The 23,616-nt window shown below is 39.8% G+C and overlaps 1 protein-coding gene across 1 annotated transcript in view; it reads right to left on the bottom strand.

Annotated features, from left to right (window-relative positions):
- The window catches only part of plekhf2 (pleckstrin homology domain containing, family F (with FYVE domain) member 2), a 44,521-nt gene extending 21,696 nt beyond the window's left edge, over positions 1-22,825 (bottom strand). Inside the window, exon 1 of the mRNA XM_033641564.2 lies at positions 22,655-22,825. The gene's annotated coding sequence lies outside the window, so the exon portion shown is untranslated. The remainder of the gene's footprint in view (positions 1-22,654) is intronic.
- Between the last annotated feature and the right edge of the window lie 791 nt (positions 22,826-23,616).

Genomic DNA, 23,616 nt, shown 5'->3' with positions numbered 1-23,616 from the left:
CGACATCTATTGCACGTCTGTCCGTCCTGGAAGAGGGATCCCTCCTCAGTTGCTCTTCCTGAGGTTTCTACCATTTTTTCCCCCTGTTAAAGGGTTTTTTTTGGGGAGTTTTTCCTTATCCGCTGCGAGGGTCATAAGGACAGAGGGATGTCGTATGCTGTAAAGCCCTGTGAGGCAAATTGTGATTTGTGATATTGGGCTTTATAAATAAAATTGAATTGAGTTGAATTGAATTTACTGACGTGTTTTATGTCGTAGAACAAAACCTGAAACTCGTTTAAGCTTTTGTTAACCACAGACCTATTTGAGGCATTTTACCAAAATCCCATTAAAAAAACGTACTGACTTTCAGACGAGAGAACCGGAAGTGCTAAAAGCGCTAACAGAGTTCCGGGTTTACTGGCACACTCTATTGATCACATATATATGACAGATTTTATTGACACATTTAGAAAATATTTCTTTGTAATGAAACCGACACCTACAGCTTTTTCTTTACAGGGGTATTAAGGGATCCAGAATTATCAATCCGCCTGATGATTGCAGTTTCAGCCACAGGTGCTCTTCCTGTGCACATTTGTTTTCCATCTCCATCACTAGCAGCCATAACCTTTGAGGACAATACATTTTTCATTAAGAGAAAATTACTTTTTCTTTCCAGTGTGTAAGCAGCACTATCCTCAGTTCACCAACTGGAAGGAGACGATTACAGTGAGGCAAAGTATCATGGGAGTGAAAACAGAAAAGGAATTACTGTAGCTTTGAAGGTTTTTTTCATGTTATCACGTATGAAAAGGCCCAAAATGGACACTGTAAGTGGACTACTTGATTACTTTACTTGTAAAGGAGAGATTCTGTCTCAAGCTTTTTGATCCATATAAGAAGATCACTGTAACCCTGAGCACTTAAAGTAGTTTCCACTGCAATAATGTCCTAACAACAAAGTTTAAGTCAGAGAAACTTGTTCAACATCTAATGTATACTTCGTCGGAGAGCTATACAATTGGCACACACCCAAGATCAGTGTCATCAATTCAGTATCTGACCAAATGTCTCCCCTTCTGTTCCTGAGATATGATGTAAGTAATGGCCAAAAAATGTGTTTTTGCAGAATATTATGATGTCACAGAGAAGTTGACCTTTGACCTTTTGGATATACAGTGTCATAATTTCATCATTTTATCCTGTTAAGACATTTGTGTGAAATTGTGTCATAATTAGCATCTGAACTCTTCAGTTATAGCTAAAAACATGTTTTGTAAGGTCACACTGACTGTGACCTTTGACCACCAAATTCTAATCAGTTCATTCTTGAGTCCAAGTGGACGTTTGTGCCAAATTTAAGGGAAACTCCCTCAAGGTCTTTTTGAGATATTGCACAAGAATGGGACTGACAAACAGACAACCTGAAAACACAATGCCTTTGACCACAGCTACAGCCAGTGCAGAAGCATATGAAATCGACCTGCAGAGCAGGTTCAGGTAATAATAACTTGTTCACACCAAGACAAAGACCCAGTTTACACGTTATTAATATGTGAAATGTGATCTGGATATGTGACATCCGATCCACCGGTTATTTACGTCTTGGACTTGTTATGTGCTATTTATTCTTTGGATGACAGCCTCTTATTGACTCACACCATTAAAGCTACACTGCTAGCGTGGCTACAAACAGGTTTTCCCAGAGTTGCTGCTCTTGCGTGAAAGAGGAATAAAGAACATTACTGCACTGTGAGGGGATTACCTTTCACACTTTGTCAGGTAATTTTGGATATGCACGCTCAGTGTGACTGAAATGAAACGGGACAGTCCTTGATGAGAGAGATTCTCCTTGTTGCGACGTGTCAACACCATCCTGTCAGTCTATACGCAGGATTACACACAGCCGGTGTGTGAGTATGAGCACAGATAAAAGGATTGGAGGTTAATCTGTTGTGAGAGGTGACGGTGTGTAAACTGAACCAATGGGCCTACCTGTTATCCTACCTGGAATAGTACTTAAAAAAAAAAAAAAAAAACAGATTACCAGGCTGTAACACAACAAATGACACCAGACACACAAATCTGGTGTCGAAATGAAAGTTACGACGCTTACTGCTCAATATTAGTCCTACTACTAGGATTACCAGCACTATATTTAGTGTTGCTTACAGTAAGTGCAGCCCAGCAGTTACCCTGTCAGTGCACTTTGGTCACTAACTACAGTTCTTATCATCCATCCAGTTTCAGATTGACTAACATAATCTTTTATAAACACTGATAAACCTTTCCTGCAGCAGGCCAGCATGAAGCATTTGATTTTCCAGTATCTGCCTGGAGGCTGGTGGTTATTTCCCACTGTGGAAGGTAAAAAGTCACGTAGCTTTTCCGCTCTTTAATTAACAACTTGTAAAATGACTACTCTGCATTTCATAAGTATAACCTGAGGGGAAATTTAAATTATTAGAGGATTTCAAGCTTTAAGCAGGTCTGGGAACTTGCGAGTAACAGATATCCAATAACTCTACACTGCTCTGCACACTGGTGTAAGAGGTACTCAGGTCTTTTACTTATGTAAAAGTAGAAATATCAGCGTAGGAGTACTGTGTTTAGGGTCCAGTTAACCGCTGAGAGTATTTTTGACCAGTTACGCATGTTGGTGTATAGGTTAACTCCTCTACTCTTTAGTTTACTGCACTGTGCACCACCAGGATCTGATGGGCGACACACAGTCGGCTATATGCTGAGAATGCCCACTGCCCACTCTCTGGTCTCCACTGGCTCTCCACTAGCAGCATCGCTCATTTGACATCGTCCCAACCTAACAGCTTTGCTGTGGAGACACTGTGTACCCTCTAGTCTACCCCTCAAGGTCGCCCCGGTGATTAATCAGCTCAATTTCGAGCCGCAAACCCCTGTTAGCATTGTTAATTAAGTAATCACTGATAGCTCTGTTGACACTATTAGCATTGTATGCACAGCTAGTGGAGCATGCTAACATAATTAATAGTGCTAAAGTGGTTTTGTGGCTAAAAATAAAGCCACTTATTCACCAGGGTAACGTGGGGGGAAACCATAGGGTGGCCACCATGTTTCCGCAGCAATGCTTTCCTGTCAACAGGCTGGTGTTACCAGCTGTAATCGAGAGTGAGTGGCGTCAAAAGCCAACTTAGCACCCACCTGACCTAGGCAGTGCTAAGTATAGAGCAGTCAAGGCTAAAATTAGCTAACCAGTGGAAACCAGAGGGTGGGAAGTGGGTCCTAACTGTTCACATGCTCACGCGGCTAGCCGGCCGTCTGTCAGCAACACCAACAGATAATAAAATGAAAGGCAAAGCAATTTACAAAACATTAAAATTTCACCACGTCTAAATGGATAGTGCTTTGAAATGCAGGGCTAAAGCTCACTGAGCCAATGGAGCACCGGACTGAAAGGAAATGGCTCTTGTATTTAGAGTTGCAATGGTATGAGATTTTCATGGTATGGTGATTACAGTCTCAGAAAATATTGCAATTTCACGGTATAACGAAATTACAGAATTTTAATAATTATCCATCAGAATGACCCTTAAAGGAATGAAAACAGAAGGGTTATTTTTGGTTGAGCAAACATTTTCTTACTATAATTGAAACCTGAAACCATTTTGTCAATGTAAGTTTGTGTAAAAAGTTTCCTCTTTAAAAATAACTAAAATAAAGACGAATTTCTTCGTCCAGTTGCATTTTTTTCCCCAATATCGTGGATACGCAAATGCACATGGTATGATAATCATCAACTTGGTATGACTTAAAATCAGTATATTGCTGCAACCATACTTGTATTTAACCTCATTTTGCATTTTTGTTTAAGTTTCTTAAAAATTAACCAGTTAACCACCGATTATAAAGTGTCAGGCTATCGAAAGCAAAATTTACCAAAACTGATGTCTCTGTCACAAGTTAAGTTCTTGCATTCACAATTAGAGTAAAAGTACAAAAGTATTTACAACAAAATATATTTAGAGTAGCAAAAGTAGTTTTACCTTATATTAACACATTTTTAATTATTGAATATATTTTGTACTTTTTATCCAAACCTGCTAAGTAACTGAAGTTATCTCCTGTGAGAAGTAGTGAAGTGGAAGTATAAAGTAGCAGAACATTCACATCATCAATAAAAGTACAAGTACCTCAATTGTGTACAGAAGTACAGTGCTTAAGTAATGTCCTTGATTAACTCATTTATTTTCTTTTAATTAAGTTCTGTAGTTTTCTTAGTGACCCCTTTCTATAATATTTGGTATTTTGGTTTAATTATCTACTGCTAAATTATGGCAAACTACCCAGTTCTTCTGTTAAATCGGAAAAACACTGAAAAAAACAGCACTTCCTGTGCAGCAACACAGACGTTACTGTGCAAGACAGTAAGTGTTTACAACTTGGAAAACTTTTCTCCAGAGGAGAAACTTCCTGATGAGACAGACTTAGATAAATGTTCTATGACGTAAGGGGAAAAACTTCTGTGAGTCCACGATAATGAGACTTAAATAACGGCAATGATTAGTTGAAGATGAATCTTTTCAGTCATTTCAAAAGTAAACAGACCTGCTTCATGTTGAGTTTATGAACAAAACAAGCCTTGAGTAGAACACCTTGGTTAACAGGCATGAAATTAAACAATCATTTACAGAACTGCAGACATTTTACTTTATTTTTAGTCTAATACAAATAAGATCTTGGAGAGAGCATCACTAAAAGATGAATTTCAATGAGGCCAAAAAGTTGCCTGTCTAGGACATCCCCCACAAAATAATAAACTTAAATAACTTTGCTCTTGTTTCCTTTATCTGTGGTGTTAATAGGCTGCTGATTTCTGTTTTCCCATAACACCGTCCTGTTCTCAAACCTTTCAGGACCTGTTTTCATACTTTCTCAGACTGACCTCTGGTACGCAGGAACAGTGAAAACCATTTTTCTCAGCTCATCACAACCATGTCCGATCACATAAACACTCTCAGGAGCCCTCAGAGGGGAAAGAAAATCAGGCTTTTAAACAGATTACAAACCACAGAGATGTGGGGGCAGATCCAGGGTAATAATCAGAGTAATAACAGACCGAACCTCAGGTTAAATGACAGTTCAGCTACACTGAGACATCAGATTCTGCCAAACAGTTCACGCACTCTCTTATTCTGAAATGTCAGGTTTGTGTGTGTAATATGGGCTGCGAAACGAGGATAATTATTACGTAAGATATTATCATAATAGTCCCAATATCTCCTCCAAAGGAAAACTGCTCAAAACAAAAAAAATAAGAAGACAAGATGTAAGTGCTTGCAAAGATATAAGTACAATAAACATTTTTCAGAAGCTAAGAGCAAAAACTCATTAATTATATGAGCAAACAAAGCTTTTAATTCTTTGTTTTTAGTTTCTAGAAGCTTGAAATGAGAGAAATGACCAAAACAGTCATTTCCAGCAGCTGCTCCCTCGGGACCGAGCTGACCAGCTCCATGATTAAACTCTTTTCCTTTTGAAAGTTCACACGCTGATGTCAGCAGGAATCTGACTTCCTGCAGGAACGAGGGAACTTTCAGAGCAAGTTTTTAAAATGGGATGACTCTGAAATCAGGTTTCAACAACTACGGTAACATCACTTTAATATGCTGCACTTTTTTACAGCTCTAGCACTAACTCATATCCCCATAATCTGTTGACTCAAAGCCAAAAATAATGTGCATGATATGATTTAGTTGAGTTTATTTAAAAAGATGTTACACAAGGCTACCTTGAATACAACAAGGCACAAAAACAGTGCCTAGAATACCTACCCGCCCTCGAACTACAGGTTGTACATCCACAATTTCGCTTTGCCCACCACCCAGACACAAAAGCCCCTTTTACACTGCCAGATTTTGCACGAATGTTGGGCCATTTTGCCGGCAAGCTGCAAGTGTTTACACACACAGAGCCAGATTGGCGAGTTGATCCGAGGTGCCCAATTTTCTGCCTCGTAGGGTAGACATATTTGCGGAACCCTTTTAGTTTAAAAAGACCGAGGCGGCCTTCCGCAACGGGAAGGGCTGTTGAAGTCTTGTGGGAGGAGCTGTTGATGACGCTGCACGCGCTAGCCACTGGCGGTGGATAAACAGGAAACAGCTGATAGTAGGAATTAGCGAGCAGCTAGTAGCAAGAGGGAAACACAAACCTGACAGACACTGTAAAGATGAGCAACTGGGGAGACAAGGAATTGGACGCCCTCCTTGTCCTCGCAAATGTAGAGGCCATTAACCGTCAGATGACGGAGACGGTGAAGAATGGGCCGACTTACGAGAGAATCGCTGCCTGACTGTCACTGCGGCTTCCCTCCCACGTTACTGTTTACGTCACGCTGAGCTACACATTTTGTTACTTGCTCACGCCCCCCATTACCCCGAAAAAGGCGCATTCTGTATAAACAAAAGTAGGTAGGTGGCATTTTCCTGCACTCCCCGATTTTGTTTTTATACCGCCAACACTGAAAGAAGGCTTTCCTGCAAATTTGCACAACTCCTGTCTAAAAAGGGCTAAACACTAGAGATGTAGATCAAGAGAGAGACTCCCCCCGAAACCCAGGTCAAAATCCGATCAAATGTAAAACTAGGCAGCACTGATCAAATATAAACCAAGATTCTGTCACTAAGTTACCCACTTCTCATCTCAAATGTTTTTAGAAACACATTTTAGCTTACTGTTTAACTGCAATACAAGGTCATTCATTGCCAGCCGGCTGCCGTGAAGTAAAACAGACAAGTTCGCATTATGTCACCCACCAGCAGGAGGATGTATTGGTCTGCATTCTAGCTCTTGAGCAAAAGTGACTGCCACAGCCCTTTTCAGTTTTCTCTCGTCAGTAGCACCAATTTTCAAATGTATTTGCACCTGCCTACTGCAGAGACATCCCAGTTTCATGAGAAGACCATCTTTACGGCAATGAAAAACTTCTTGAAGTATACAATCCATAACAATAACACTGGTGTGCTGAAAAGACAATTGGCTTGCAAAATAGCTCAATAGGTATGATCATCCTTTAGTCTGTCAATTATATTTTTCTATTAATCGTTTAAAATTGCAGAAAATGGCCATCATCAGTTCCCAGAGTCCAAGGTGACGTTGTTGAATGTCTTGTCGTCTGACCAAAAACCCAAAGTTATTGCATTTACATTGATATAAAACAACTAAGAGCTGCAAAACCTTTGTAAACACTGTTTGTGAAGCTGGGCCAAGAGAATGTTTGAAGTTATTCATCAAGAAAACCTGCCAAACAATTAAATGATTATTTCAGTTTCCGTGTTTAGTTTGCTGGTTTCACAGGCCGCAGGAGGCACTCAGGCCTTCACTCATTTGCTGATGAAATTTTATGCAAACTGGTATCACTGCAAAGCAGAAAACAAAACAACAATATCTTCAAGACCAAAACAAAGTTAAGGTCGCCATAGTAAAGATTGCCTCAGGTGACTTGAAGACCTAGAAATTGGTAAGAAAATCCTTCTGAATGTGAGAATCAGGACACCTCAGCTGCTGCTGTGGTGCCAAAACAAATGCTGGACACTTTATCATTGTAAAAACTTCAGGTCCTAAGAGACTGTGTGTTGTTGGGAAAAGAAGCCAAACAATACATTTATCTAGCAGTAGAGATTTTTGTTTGGCTTGGGAAAGAGCCTGTTCAGTCCAGTCTGTCTCTGCTGTCGGCAGCCGGGAGGTTTAATCAGTCATTTATGCAGGTTCAAACGTGAGATGGCCAAACTATCTGACTAACTGATCAGTCGCATACACGTTCAAACATGCAGGAGATTCCCAAGACGAACCATCTGATGCAGTCTATCAGTTGCTAAAACAAAAAACAATCACAGAGATCTGTCTCATCTTTATATGTTACAAAGCACGAAAGCAGTGCAAGAGATGGATCAATGCAAATCATAAGAACCATTAAACCCAGGAAAATGATTATCATGAGCTTCTATGCAGAGTTGTTGTCGTCGTTGTCTTGCCTGTGTTTCCTCGTGTATCAGTCTATGTCCCTTTTCTAAATTCGGAAGTTTTGCAGGTCTGTGAACGCAGCACAGGCGGAACTTCTTATGAGTTCTTTTTCCCCTCAGAGTTTGTGGGTTTTTCGCAGGGCGACTGGTTGATCTGATCAGAGCTGATCAGATCAGATCGATGGATGAGAGGAGCCTCTCTTATGTGAGTGATATCAAACTTTTAGACTCTACCCAATAAACAGTTAAGTTTCACTTTCACTGTGCCTATCGTTCTGCTGCTTCATCTGTGCCCAGAGTACGCGCCACGCTGCGAGAGATTGGTGCAATGAATAACCAAACAGTATATATTCCAACAATGCACCTAATAAACGGTTCATCTTCAGAAACAGTGTCGGCAGACATTTATTCGACATGGCGGGCTGCCACAAATAAATGAATGTGTGGGAAACCCTGCATTTTTAGGGTAGGTGTGCGGTTTTCAATATTGGGATACAGGTATTTATTTTGGGCCTTTTCTTTTGAGAAATTACAGTAAAAAAAAATTATATTTGTGGTGAATATAACTATTTAAAATGGGTTAAATCTTTTTCCAGTCCAGTTCAAGTCCAGCCTGTGGCCCTTTGCTGCATGTCATCCCCTCTCTCTCTCCCCCTTTCACACTTAACTGTCCTGTCCATTAAAGGCAAAAAATAAATATCTTTAAAAATCTTTTTCATTGTAGAGCTGAGCTAAGGCTCCTCCTTGCCCATCTGCCTATTTCTCTGTTTATTATGAGAGCTCTGCACCGCCGAGACAGTTGGTGAGTCTGCCCACAAACACAAAGTGGCAGAGCTAGCTGCTAGCATCAGACAGCTGACGTTACCTAATGGTTATGGACAGGTTCACCGACAGAGTCCAGTCATTTTTGATGTTAGCTTCTACTGCGTTGACGTTGAACAACTTGTCGGAACTAGCTTGCTGTTTCTGTGCTCCTGTTTTACAGCTTTGTCAGACATTGTACAGGATTCGGAGCATTATTATGAGTATTTGTGTATCTGGGACAAGCCTAGAAAATAATCATACACTGCATCACTAGAAGACACTGAAACTCATGAAATCAAGTCGGCCAAAGCTGCTGAAGTCCATCAATGAGATTTTGAGGATAAATCATAATCCTTGACACAAATATATGTTGAATTCAGTCTAAAAAACAACCAATATTAGCCAAGACTTAATTTCACACTCCAGAAACAGTGGCAAACACCAGTGATGCAGCAGTGATGTTTGACGCTGAAAGGAAGCTCGCTGGCTCACTGAGCAGTAAATAACAAAACCTCTCAGACCACAGTGTTCTTGGTCTGTGGTTTAAACACACACTAACTAACTAAAGTGGCACAGCTTGTAGTTTGGTGCGTACTGTTGGTGTGTGTAGTAAAAAAACGGGACTGACAGGATGGAGTTTCTGAGGAATGTACTCTGAACAGGCCTCCATCTGTTTCCCCCATTCTGCTGAACTTATGTGTGCAGCAGATCAACCTTTGAGCCTTTCCAATGCAAATCAACCCAACAGGTAGCAGAACACTATGACTTGAGCTCTGGCTTCAGTCTGACATTTTCCATCCCTTCATGGTTAATTCATGGTGTTTCTGCATGCACCATGAGAGCAAATATCTTTTGAAACACCTCATTCTTCATGTTCACCCACTCCTATTTGATTCAAACGGAAGAGAAAATAACTGGAGGCTACAAAGTCAGTCCTAAAGATAATACATAGCTGTGCTATAAGCAGAATTTTAATGTCAGATTTCCAGTGTTTGGTATTCATTATTTATCGTATCCTGTCTCTACAAAATAGTGAAACCCAGCATTTATGGGAGAAAAGTTGCCACGCAGAGTACAGGCTGGAAATTCAGAATAAATGCACCTGGGGACACAGATCACAAGTCGCCTCGATGGGATACAGTAGATATTTTGATTATTTTCAAACTTGTTCGAGTTTTGAAATCTGCTTTGTTTGCACCTGGGACACATTTGCAAGCACTGCTTAGACTTCATCCCCAATGGAGGCAGAGACATGTTTCACAATTGCAGATAAAGTAACAAGCCTTACAGAGCATGGATCGCGTGGCATTAGCATGGTGCTTGTTTTGATTAGCAAATCCAGTTTAAATGAGTCAGAGGAATTGATCTCACATTGCAAACAGCAGCCTGAGTGTCTGCTAATTCGATAACAAGAGCAACAGAATGGAGCTGTGAAATTCTGCATAGAAAATACCTTATTTTCTCTAATTGAGACAACTGATCTGGATCTGAACTGGACAAGTGAACACTTGAAACATACTGAAGCTTTAGCGCTAAAATTAATTTTCATGCAGAAGCATATAACACAAGCCTCATGTCACTGCAGTGGGTGATTTTAGATAACATGCCAGCAATGCAGAAGCAAATCAGACGACTAACACAAGAGCATTGGTTTCTAGTGTGACATAAAACGTACACTTCAGGCAGCCAGCACTTTCTAAACAATAATAAAATCAATCAATTTACTGTCCATGTTGTACGGTGGCTGATCTCAGACCTCACTGACTCACCAACTTGCGGACATTTTACAGTGCTGTTCTTCCTCTGAGTTAGCTACTAACTGCTATCAGCTGCTTTTTAAGCTTCTCGGTGATGGGTCGCGCACACATTGCCAAACCGTCACACCTGTCCTGTCCATGCTCCTGTCCTGTCGGCTCTCCCTTTTACAGACGCCAATTAGGCGCTGTTATTACTAGAGATGCACAGATCCAGCTTTTTCAGTTTCAATACCGATCCCGAAGTTGTGGCTTTGAGCATCAGCCAATACCTGATACCGATCCAATACCATGGTTGACCTAAAAAGCTATACACCTTTACATGTAGAACAGAAAAGACTAGAGGCATCAGGCAGTGATGACTACACAGTTCTTTCCTAAGATAAAATGAAACAAGATGAAACAGATTACTGCAATGATGAACTAATTATTTTTGACAAAAATAAACAATTGTGCAACAACAGTTGAAGTGTGAAATACCTCCACATGTAGCTCACGTCACAATAGATTTAAAGGGAAAGGATTGCCTCAGGTAGGTTGCATTTTCCGATACCCGATCCATCTATTTTGATGATATCGGGGCCGATATTCGATCCAGATATCGAATCGGTGCATCCCTAGTTATTACCTCCGCTGCAGACCTTAAGGCGAGACAACTCTGTCCCACAATTCCTTGTCTGTACCGTTCATAAAGAACAGCGAGGCAGAATGACAGGGCAACATTCCCACCTTGAAGAGGTGGTGTACAAGGGGCCATCACAGTCAACCATCACGTTTTCTGCTCCCTCTTAAACATTGGTAGAAAATTAGTGGAATTTTCCACTTGTCTCTGGAAAAGCTGGATCTATACTTAAAAGATAAGAAATGGCTTTATTCTAGAGCTGCAATGATTAGTCGATTAATTGATGTTTTGATGATCAAATAATTGTTTAAATAAGCAAAAATACCAAATATTTGATGGTTCCAGGCTCTCAAATCTAAGATTTTATTGGTCTTATTTCATAGTAGATTTAGTGTTTTGGGGGCTTTGTACTGTTGGTCTGACACAATCAAGACATATGAAGATGTTACATTGGACTTAAGTAAATTGTGACTGGCATTTTTCACTGTTTGCTGATGTTTTATAGATCAAATGTTTAATCAAGAAAATAACCAGCAGATTAATGAATGGTGAAAATAGCTGCAGTCCTTGTTTATTTAGTTCAGTCAAATCACACAAATCCTCCTATTAATGATTCTGTGAATAAGCTAACCCTCCAGGCTTTGATACTTTTATTTAATCTTTTTGTTTTTGTATTTCTATTGATGTTTTTCCTTTTGTGCTTTTTCTTTTTAGCTTTCTCTCTATTGAAGGAAGCACCAGTGAAAGCTGCTGATCAGAGAAGCAGATTTAGGGCTCTTCAGATGAGCAGCAGGCCAGCTATCAAGCTCCTGCAGTCTAATCAGCCCGTCAGAAATATGAGCAAAATGAAACACCTGCTGTTTCCAGACCATCCAACAACACTTCACACCATCTTAAAATGTGCGTTTCCACTTCAGCGCAAGGAAATGATGTCAGTGCTGTGACTTAATACATCCACCTCCTACTGGGTGCTCTCAATCTGGATCCACTTCTGTAAGAAGCTGCTACTTGTGTGCACTTAAAATGATTTTGGATGACTTTTTAGATGTAACAGCTATGTCTCTTCAATGCTGACGGCCTAGAAGTAGGGCTGAAAACAACCACTGATTAGTTAATCATCAGAATATTACATCATTTGTGACAAGTTATTAAAACAATTTAAAATGCAAATACAAATTGCAATTTCAGAAATACTAAATTTGCTTTCCTTCGCTCATAATAACATCCCTGCTTGAGATTTTTTTTATGATTGTCACACTAATTTATTACTTTTTTAAGCCCGAAAGTGCTGAAAGTGAAAATAACTGTCTCATTTAATAGATTAAACAAATACTTTAACTAAATAATTGACAGACGTATTGGTTTTAAACATAATTATATTACATTTACCCAACACACTCACACAGAGCAACAGAAAAGAGTTTATATTCAAAATTTCATTTCCAATATTTTCACAAGATGATTTCACCCGACAGTTATTTATTTAAGTTATTAAAATAATAAAGGTCAGATTAATTTAATGTCATTTTTTCAAGTAAACTGGTTAACCATTTAGTGCTGAGCTCAGATAATGTTGACTTACTCAAACAGCCACAGTAGCAAAGTAACTCAAACTAATTTCGGAAAGGTGTATTCATGTGTGAGATGGTATTTCCTATCACTACAGGTTTCCAGTTAAGCAGAAAAGACTTTTGATTAGCTGAAACACCATGCCACGTTATCTCAGTTCCTTTATTGGATTCTTTGATTTTTCAGTTTAATCTTTATTAACCACTTCCTGTGGTTAAAGTTGTTACTGAATAAGTTGTATTCTTATGAAGTATCTGCAACTGCATGGATTAACATTATCTTAAGTACACTGAAGTATTAGCAAGTTAAGTCAGCTGACACAAAAGTGTTGGTGGGACTTGATGTGACCTTTTCTATACTGATGCATCAATGTGTGAATGATTAAAATGCTAATATCACACAATTATTTATCTGTCAAAATAAAACACTTAGCCTAAGTGCTTCCTGTAATCATATCATCATCACCGCTGCTGTCTTAACTAAGTGTCAGTTAACACTTTAATGGAATAATAGCAACATTCAGCCTCATGTTGCACAATTAATTACATCCAAACAACCTGACTCCATCTCACACATACAGAGAACTTCAACTATCCGCTCTTACACTTAATGTTTAGGGGAAAATTGCGAGAGCAGCCAGAAGCAGGCCAAACATACAGTAAATTATATGAGAGGGAAAAAAGGACAAGAGAACAACTGATTTCATATTTGAATACATGTTAAATCCTGAGTGTTAATGTCATGTCTCATGAGTGTAGGCTTCACCTCAAAATTTAAAAACATCTTATGTCCTTAAATTTTAAAAATCTTATCAAAGACCATTTCATTTTTAGGGATCCGTGGAAAGATACCCTGCAAATTAACAATTGTCAGCTGTATGTCCCAATCCGATCTCAAAAGATCAGTATCAAGGCTGATCATGGCCTTTTTCAACTGGTGAGGATCTGGTGTTTCTACTAGCGAAGGTTGCGTGCACAGCGACCCAAAGAGTGCAGCCGTCGTCAACTCTAAAACTCTCCATCTCTTCTCTGCTCTGCTTCGCACCCGCCCACTGTACCACATGCCATAAATAACAGCAAAAAGCTGCATGAGACGGTTTGTTATCTACTGAGGTAAAAGAGATAAAAGTATTTTATCTAGTGATCCACAATAATATCCGCACATCATCGGTATCAGCCAATATTGGCTTTAAAATGAAATATCGTTATCTGCCAACATTCTGATTTTTTGCCAATAAGACAAACTGATATATATTATTTTAGAAAAAGAGAGAGACGGCTGGTTGCTCTGTATAATCAAACGTAGATCAGAACGTTGTGTCAGGTGCTCATGGAGAACAGGAAACAACAGGATACACAGGAAGGCGATCCAGGCGCTCTGAAAATACAGAAAACGAGGAAGGAGGCATTAAAAAGCCTTTATTGAAGAGGCTAAATCATTAAAGAGACGACATGTTTCGACCACTGCAGGTGGACTCTGTATCAGATTCTCCATTTTAAATGACTCAGATGAAGATTGGTGTCAAAAACTTCACTGGGATCCCAAGTTAGTTGCCATGAAGCAGTCCTGCTTAACATTTTCAGCATGGCCACAGTGATCAAATACACTCAGAGAAGTTAAAGAAATACAGCAGCTGCCGCGGTAAACACTACAGAAAAATCGTCTCATGGTATATATCTGCACATTACCTAAGCCTGTGTATCTCTCAGTGATCAGAGCACACATTACAGTCATGACTCTGCAGGCAGATGAAGCAACAGTCTGCCTTGTTTGTTCCTCCTCAGTGTTAACCTGTGGATAGTTTTGAGGCAGGTGAGCCAGCAGACACAAACTACAGTGACAGAAGTGTAAAAAGCTGTGCTGAGGCCACATGACAAAAAGAGAGAAGTGAAACTCTGACTTACTATGAAACAACAGTTAAATAAATGTTGAGTAATGCTGAATGTGGACAGATATGAAAATGAGAAGTGTAGATGTTGAAAGTAGACACTGACTGTACGTAATACTCTCCTTATTAGGTCTATTAACTTTCCTGCCCTGTCGGTCCAGCGGAGATCCTGTGGCTGCTGCAGAATCTAAATTATATTATCACTGTTATATTCTAAGTATTAAACTACATGAGGGTAACACCTGTGACGTCAATCAGAAGTTTGATTTGTGAAGAACAAGCATGTGAGGGTGGGTACAAAGGACCGATGTTAAATTGGTACCAGCTCCTGATTGGTCAGAATAGTAATACTGATGGTTCATTTAAAGGTGCTTTCACACCTGCGGTGTTTGGTTCGGTTCAATCAAACTCAAGTTCGTTTGCCCCCTCAGTGCGGTTCCTTTGGGCAGGTGTGAACACAGCAATCACACTCAGGTGTGCACCAAAACAACCAGACTGAGACCTTCTTGAAGAGGTGGTCTCAGTCCGGTTACAAATAAACTCTGTTGCGGTTGGTTTGTGGTGAGAAGGTGTTCCGACCTGGATGTGAAGCAACTGCAGTCACATGACACATTGTTTGGGTTAAACATGAGCATGTTACAGTCCTGGAGGATTATTAATGTGCACCTCCTCCTGTACTGCCTTAATATGCACATTCAGCACATCCAATGCATCAAAACATTGTTTTCTAGTTGGAGCCGCGCCTCGTTTTCAAACTGTATGCTTTGACTAAAATGAACAATGACAGCAATATAGTCCACGATGAGCAGCGCTAAAATCAACCTGCGTAGTTGTCCCTCCATTGTGACATTAGAAAGTGTCACATTTATCTTGCAAGTGTACTCTTCTTCAACGTTTGCTTTACTTCCTGGATTTTTCCCACATGGAAATTCTGACCAATCAAGAGCAGCTTTCTCACACAAGGCATTTGATCTGGTCCGCTTGTAAATGCTGCCGTGAGAACACGAACCAACTCTAGGCAATTATACAACTTTGCAATTACAAAATTTGATTCTGTGGCCTGTGATCGATATGAGATGATATAATCTGCCCATTTCACAAAATCTTTCACAGAAGACGCTACCACACCTTCCTTTTTTTGCTTTTGGCAATAAATATAAAAACAACAAATAAATAATAAGTGCAGTAAAGTTTACTTTAAATTGACTCCACTAAAAACTAAGGATAGACCGATACATCGGGCCGATATTTGAGTTTTTTACTTGTATCGGCATCGGCCGATACGCGCATGGGTTCGCGGATTTATTTTTCCCTGGCACTTTTTTTTCATTTGAAAGTATGTGGTTAAGTTGAACAAAGCTGTTGAATCCTACTGTGTACAGTAGTTGTTGTTTTATTTATGCTTCAGCTTAAATATTTGTTTATTTTATAAAGACATTACTGGAAGATTTAAGAGCACTGAACTCTTTTTTTATTTGAATGTATAATAATAATAATAATAATAATATTCTACCTGTTCTACCTCAACTTTCCATCTTGTTTTAGTATTTTTTACTGTTCAATAAATGTTTCTTATTTTAAACTTGAGACCTGTAATATTTGTTTTGTTTTTTTTTGTTTTGTTTTGTTGTTTTTTTTTATGTAAATTGAGGGAGCAAAAGCAGTATCGGCCCCAAATATCAGCTCAAGAAAATCGGCAATCCATAATCAGTCATCAGCTAAGGGTGATGGAAAAAAATCGGTATCGGCATCGGCCCTAAAAAATCCATATCGGTCTATCCCTACTAAAAACAGCACAACCTTGCATACAAAGGCTGATTTTTTCCCATCTGCAGCTGCAACATTCAGGAACGGTTTTCACTGCATGCTGCAGCAAGGTGAACGTGTAGCAGCATGACAGCCGCCATGGCTTTTATTTTAGGAAGCACTTGATTTGATACGTAGTGGAGTTTTCTATGAGCGGAGCACACATTTTAAACATCAGTATCACAGTCTACTGTGTTCTTTTAATTGTAGGAAGCCAAGATTAATATTCAATTCATTTTGCAGCCCTAAACTGTAATTCCAATATAAATAAACTGCATGTTCTCATAATTATAAGCAGCATGGATTTCTTCATAATACCCATCCCCACGAGCATGCTGGCTCGGAGTGCATCAAACCAAGCACTCCCTGTTCTGTTGGTTTACCTGCGAACTACTTGACGTGTCACCAAGGAGGTAGCCTGCTCCTCTTATGCTCCTAATCTGCATCCATTTATAAACAGAGACATATTGGATTATGTGCTGGGTGATGGATTACACAGGAAACCAGACCAGACCTCCTGTGCTTTCACAATAAAAGAGGCCAGAGGGGGAGGTGGGTGATTACCTGTCAGGTGGTTCCTTTCCCTCGGCCTCACCCTATTTAGCTCTGGCAGAACTCATTTTACAATGCTACAGACACAAAGAGGAGGAAGTCTTCTCTGCTGACTGACTTTCCAGCAGGAAACTCTCAGTCTCATCCAACAGCTTTGACGATTAATCACAGTGAACAGCTGATTACCTGGAAAAACTATATGTTGTTATTTAATCTGGTCAGGGACTGGAAATAGAAAGTGACATTGCCTTTCCTGAGAGTGACAAACCGGAGGTTGTCTCTTAGTTCTTTATTTAAATGTGACTGAGCTGATGGTAATTTCCTGCTCAGAGACGAACAACTAAGTGACAACCTCCTACTTTCAGTCCTCTACAAAGTGAGAACATCCTTAAGACCAGCTGCTGTGGACAAGACACTACAGAAACCACATTTTTCTCGTTCTCAGCCGTCAGTTTCAGGTTAAAACCAGATTGTTCTGTCAAGCAGTTGCGCTCAGTATCAATTAAAAAGGCTGCCAACTCCTGAGTTTAACTACTGACACATAATCATTTTATTGGCAACACCTTCTAATTATAATCCAGTTTGTACTTTTTGTTTTGTCTACTAAACAAAAGAAGAACATTTCTCATATGAATCATTGTTTTACGTCAAGTGAATGTGAAGAGCAGGCCTTCAACTGTCCGTGCAACTTTTGAGACATGGTGCTCTTTAAAGTGAAAACAATTAGTTGATTATCAAAACATTAATCAAAATAATTAATGAATAATTTCAATCATTAATCAAAGGCCAATCAATTGCTAGTATGAGCACCTCAAATGTGAGGATTTGCTGCTTTTCTTTGTTTTGTAAAACTGTAAACTGAATATTTGAGGGGTTTAGATTGTTGGTTGGATAGTTCAAGACATTTTAAGATGCCACATTGGGTTTGTGGGAAGTTTTCTAAAATTGTATAGACTCAACATTTGAAAACATAAATGCTATAATTGTTAGTTATAAGAACTGATGATGAAAATCATCTGTAGGTGCAGCTCTACAAGTATTAACATAATTCAGGAGGATTCCAAGAACATTAAGATTTGACAGTCGGGGGAAAGGGCAGGGTGGTATTTCAGTCTCACACACCGTCTCATTACCAAAAAGGTCACAGGTTTGATACCAATTATGGGCCAAACATCCTGCTGACAAGTCTTGGAAGTATGAAAAGTTGCACTGGAAAAAACATCTCAAACACCAACTTTAAATTTTTGACCACAAACAGACGTACTTTATCACTACATATCTGTCTGAGCTGCACCACAAGGAAACAACATAATAACCACTCCTATCATCTAATGACTCATCTGATGACAACATACTTCTACTAAGATGTTATCTCTTACTTTAACCTTCACTTCCTGCAGAAGTGCTTGGTCTAACAGGGTGGTTACATTAAATAACAAATTCAATCTCATGTTTACCTCATGATATTTCTGTCAAAATGCTGTAGATATGCAAGTAAATTTATGACTGTACTTGAGCCTGACAGAGACATATGAACATTTTTATGAAGATGATGCTTTCCTAAAATTGTTTCCACTCCACTTCAACCAGCTTACAGTCCAAAACTCCAACCAAAATACAGTTTTGGTCTCTATGGCAAATTTTAGCATTCATGCCAACTGCACAGGGGCTGGATTTTTAAATAATTCACCTCTTTACATTTTATTAAGTTTTAAAGTTACGCACAATTAAGGGTGCGACCACTCTAGATGAGTCAGATCCACCCCTCAGTCCTCCACAGCTCCAGCCTGTCAGCCATGTATGGTCACTTCTGGCTCAAAAAAATCAAGATGGTGACGGCCAAAATGCCGAACTTGAGGTTTCAAAATGAGAATCCACAAACCAATGAGTGACGTCACAGTAGTTACATCGTTATTTTTAGAGTCTATGTAAAAAAACACCCACTGATACTTCATAATGGTATCAAATAGTGAAAAACATAAAGTCTTACTTTACTCTTATTGTGACGGCCCACCAGCAGATGGAGACATGAAATACAATATTTACAAATGTCTGTAATATTCATTCAGTGTCATTCACTGGAATTTCTCAATTATGGGATCAATAAAAGGTGTATCTTATCTTAAAATAAGGAAAAACATGTTAGTCGATTCTGATTCATTTTACAGCCAATATTGGCCGATACTGAGGACGTGTCAATATTATTGTGCATCCCTGTGTACATACATGATGTTCGTTTCTAAAGGCGACGGTATTTAAGCGTAACAACAGCAGCAACAACAGGTTAAAAAGACAAAGATAGTTAGAAGCTAAGCCGAACTATAGGCTACAGATCACAGTGTAAAGGTGAACCACCACATCACTGCTGATCGCCACAGAACACAATGAATATAAAGGGAGACAGCTGATATTCAACCAGCTATGTGTCATCACAGTGTGTGCAGATGAACTGTGTTTGGCTTCGCCCCCGTGTAGCTGCCAGCACCTGGACCTCCGCCGCCAGACAGGCAGGGCTCTCCGGAAGTCAAACAACGTTCATCTGCACACACTGTGATGACACACAGCTGGTTGAATATCAGTCAAGTCTCCCTGCTTCCCTTCACTGGTTCCTGTACAGCAGGGTCGGTCTTTGTTTCACTGTTATAATCATTAAAAAGCAAAAGCAGCATGTGTATACATTCAGTAGGCTATATCTTCAGCGGCTAGCTAGCTAACCCTACACTTTTCAGGGTTTGATTTTGGTTTTGGAACAGGGAAGAAACGTATATCTGTTTCCAACCTCTCCAGGTAACGAGTATCTTTAGCCCCTTTTACACTGCCAGATTTTCTGCGAATGTTGGGCCGTTTTGCCAGCAAGCTGCGAGCATTTACACACACAGAGCCAGATTGGCGAGATGATCCGAGGTGCCCAATTTTCCGCCTCGTAGGGTAGTCATATTGCTGCTACCCTTTTAGTTTAGACAGAACGAGGTGGCCTTCCGCAACGGGAGGGGCTGTTGAAGACTTGTGGGAGGAGCTGTTGATGATGCCGCACGTGCGACCCACTGGCGGTGGATAAACAGGAAACAGCTGATAGCAGGAATTAGCGAGCAGCTAGTAGCAAGAGGGAAACACAAACCTGACAGACACTGTAAAGATGAGCAACTGGGGAGACAAGGAATTGCGCGCCCTCCTCCCAACCGCGGCTTCCCTCCCACATCACTGTTTACGTCACACGCTGAGCTACACGTTTTGTTACTTGCTCACGCCCCCCATTGCCCCGAAAAAGGCGCATTCTGTAAACAAAAGTAGGTAGGCAGCATTTTGCTGCACTCCCCGATTTTGTTTTTATACTGCCAATGCTGAAAAAAGGCTGATTGGGCTTTCCTGCAAATTTGCACAATTCCTGTCTAAAAAGGTCTATTAATACACAACGTGCCCCAGGCACAACATTTAGCCCCAAATCCACAAAACCAGCCTGACAATGAAGGAAATCTAGAATTAATGGAGGACAGTTGTTTTGTTGTCGGACCCTGGTCTGAGCAGCCCGATGCTACGTTATGATTGGCCAGTCTGCAACTGGGGCTGGGACTCAGCAAAGGATCAATTGCCCAGTATGTTTCAATAGTACGTAACTATTAGCTAACTAGTTTACTGACTTATCTTGCCTAATAATATATTGGATTCATGTTAATATGTATCTCAGACAAAATCTTATTATTGGGAAAAAAAAAAAAAAAAAATTGGTCAAGTACCCCGTACCCTGATGTTGAGTTCACTTGGGACAGGTAGACTTCCTCCTGCATCCTTAGCACACTCATTCTGGCTGTGTCCTAATCTGTCCACTTCAAAACACTATCAGACGTCTTTAAAATGAAAATTCACCCAGATCCTTTGACAGCCATCTTTGACATAGCAGGAGAGAAAAATAAGAATCTAGCATCTTTCACGGAGATTAATCCTCCTCCACACGAAGAACCATCAACTGCTGAGATGGACTTGAGGGAAGTGACGCAACATCTCAAACTTGAGAAACCAAGACTCATGTTAAATGGCTGTTCTGATAAATCTATGGGAATTTGTAATCTATTCTTGGAATATATAAAAGCCAGACTCTAAACCCTGACTTTCTTGATGACTTCATATGAAGTAAGTCATATTTAATTTTTTTTTTTTTTATCTTTGTTACAAAGGTAAAAATCTTCAGTTCCTTCAAAGGTTCTGTGCATATCTAGTTATCTGTATATGTGTCTGCTTGTGCATATGTGTACCTTTCTTTCCTTTTTCTTTTATACTGCTGTATAGCATTTTATATGTTGTTTAAAAACCAATAAAAATAGGCCAAGTACTCATCAAACTACTAGTCAATCAAACAGATGTAAATGAGACTACCTGTAGTTTTGGGATATTTAGTCCGGCTGGCAGCTGTTAAAGCAGAATCTACAAACACAGTGCAAAGGATTACAAATTATTTTCCAAGCAGCAAATTGTTGAATGGAAATGGATTCAGATTCAGATTCAGATTCAGAATACTTTATTAATCCCCGGGGGGAAATTGTTTTTGTTCCAATGCTCCGTGCAAAGTAGAAATAGAAATACAGCATGAATGGAAACAAGAGATAAAGATGAAGATATAAATAAGATACTAAAATAGACAATGAAATAAATAAAATAAATATTAAAGTAGACATTAAAATAAAATAAAATATTAAAGTAGACATTAGAATAAAATAGAATAAAATAAAATATTAAAGTAGACATTAACATAAAATAAAATATTAAAGTAAACAATAAAGTAAAATAAATAATAAAAATAGTAAAGTAGACAATCTGAAATATATACGATATACAATGAAATGGTTGTAGCGTTATAAATGAAATAAGCTTACAACCAGCAGGGCAGACAACATGTGAACGAACCTTGACCTTAAGAGGCACAAATACCAGTCATGGGAGAAGTCAACTGAAAATCTTTGGACTCGAGCAAACTTCCCTTTTTGTGGTGGAAAACAGTTTCACCAGCAGGCTGGATCACATTCACTTCCACAAGGACCTCTGACAAATGACAGGTTACCTGCACGCTGAGGCACAGGTGGGTGGAGTGCACCCAGACACTTTCTAAAACTTTGAAAAGTACTTCTTATTAATCATGCAGCAGAACAATCGATATAAAAGCTGTTACACCTGATAAATGGTGCGTTTGCAGTTCGTCCTGAGCTGCTCTGAATAAATAAACCACAATGACTTTATCTCACTGAGCCAACACAGGACAGACACATAAACTCACCACGAGTTACTGTCTCCTTTAGTAATCATAATCACCTCCAACGACATGATTTAAAGTTTCCACAATGACTTTTAAAGTTATCGCCCAAGTTTGGAGTCAGCTGGCAGCGTTCAGTTAGTTAGCCGAGCTAGCTCTGAAGTTAGCTTCAAAACTCAACTGTTGCTGCCTGAGCCGAAGCTAACCAAACTCTGACGGCTAGTTTTTGACACCACACACACCCATGTATCTTTATCTCAAAGTTTAAACCTTTAGTAAAGTCTGGAGATTAGCTTTTCACAGCGCCGATTCAAACAGCTGCTAGCGTCTGTTAGCATGAATGGGAAAAAGTAGCACCAACAGTCGGAGTGAGCTTTAGCTCGTCTTGAGCATGAAGTGTGACAGAGCAGCTAGTTTTAAATCACAATAAGTACATACCCGACGGCTCCTCTCGTAGTCCGCTAAGTTTGACAGTGACTTGAAGCTCAGTTGTATTCCAGATAACGTCAGTGGAGACCGCTGAGTCCGCAGACAGCGACTGAAACTCCCAAACTCCGCCGCTGCCCCGAAAATATCACAACAATATGGCAGCGGAGCGCCGCGCTGCCTTCACGGCCCACTGGACAAGTCGGAAATATAAACACAGCGTAGTAAATACTGTTCAGTTCAGCAAATATCAAACCACCGCCTTTTCACAACTCAGTGATCACACACTTATCATTTATACACCATTAAACAACCAGTGGTGGATGAATGATGAGATCCGTTACTTAAAAGTATCTTAAGAATACCACAATGTGGAAAATACTCCACTTCAAGTGTAAAGTGCTGCATTCAAACACTTAAAGGTCCAGTGTGTAGGATTTAAGGCAGGGCACGGGTGTCAAACTCAATTTAATTCATAGGCCACATACAGTCTGATTTGATTGCAAGTGGGTTGGACCAGTAAATTCACTGCATAATATCCTATAATAAGGAATGGGCACAGTGACGTCACCATGGACGTTGCCGCCATGTTGATGGCTACAGGCAGCAGTAAACAAACGCAGTAGTTGAGTCGCATCGAGTGGAGAAAGCGAGGGAAAAGATGTTAAGATGCCAGAAAGGAAAGGGAATTTACCGGGATACACTGAACCACGAAGCCAGGGACCGGTATATGGAGAAAATGAACGCTATAAATGGTTTGGACCTAGCCTTGGACCAAAACGTCTTGAAAACGAACCCCGCTTTTCATTTGGGGGTTCCCGGTCTAGACCGATTCACGTCTCCATAAACGTTCAAATCAAACATGTAATGTACTCACCTCATAGGCACAGATGTTAGGAAGGTGTACGGGGGGTTGCCATGTGTTTGTATATCCGTTATTGTTCAATAAACATGCATTTTTATCTCGGATGTCT

This window comes from Epinephelus lanceolatus, chromosome 10 (genome assembly GCF_041903045.1).
Source record: "Epinephelus lanceolatus isolate andai-2023 chromosome 10, ASM4190304v1, whole genome shotgun sequence".
Classification (NCBI taxonomy): domain Eukaryota; kingdom Metazoa; phylum Chordata; class Actinopteri; order Perciformes; family Serranidae; genus Epinephelus; species Epinephelus lanceolatus.
Note: the sequence above shows the minus strand (reverse complement) of the source record. Positions and strands in the feature narration are given on the sequence as shown.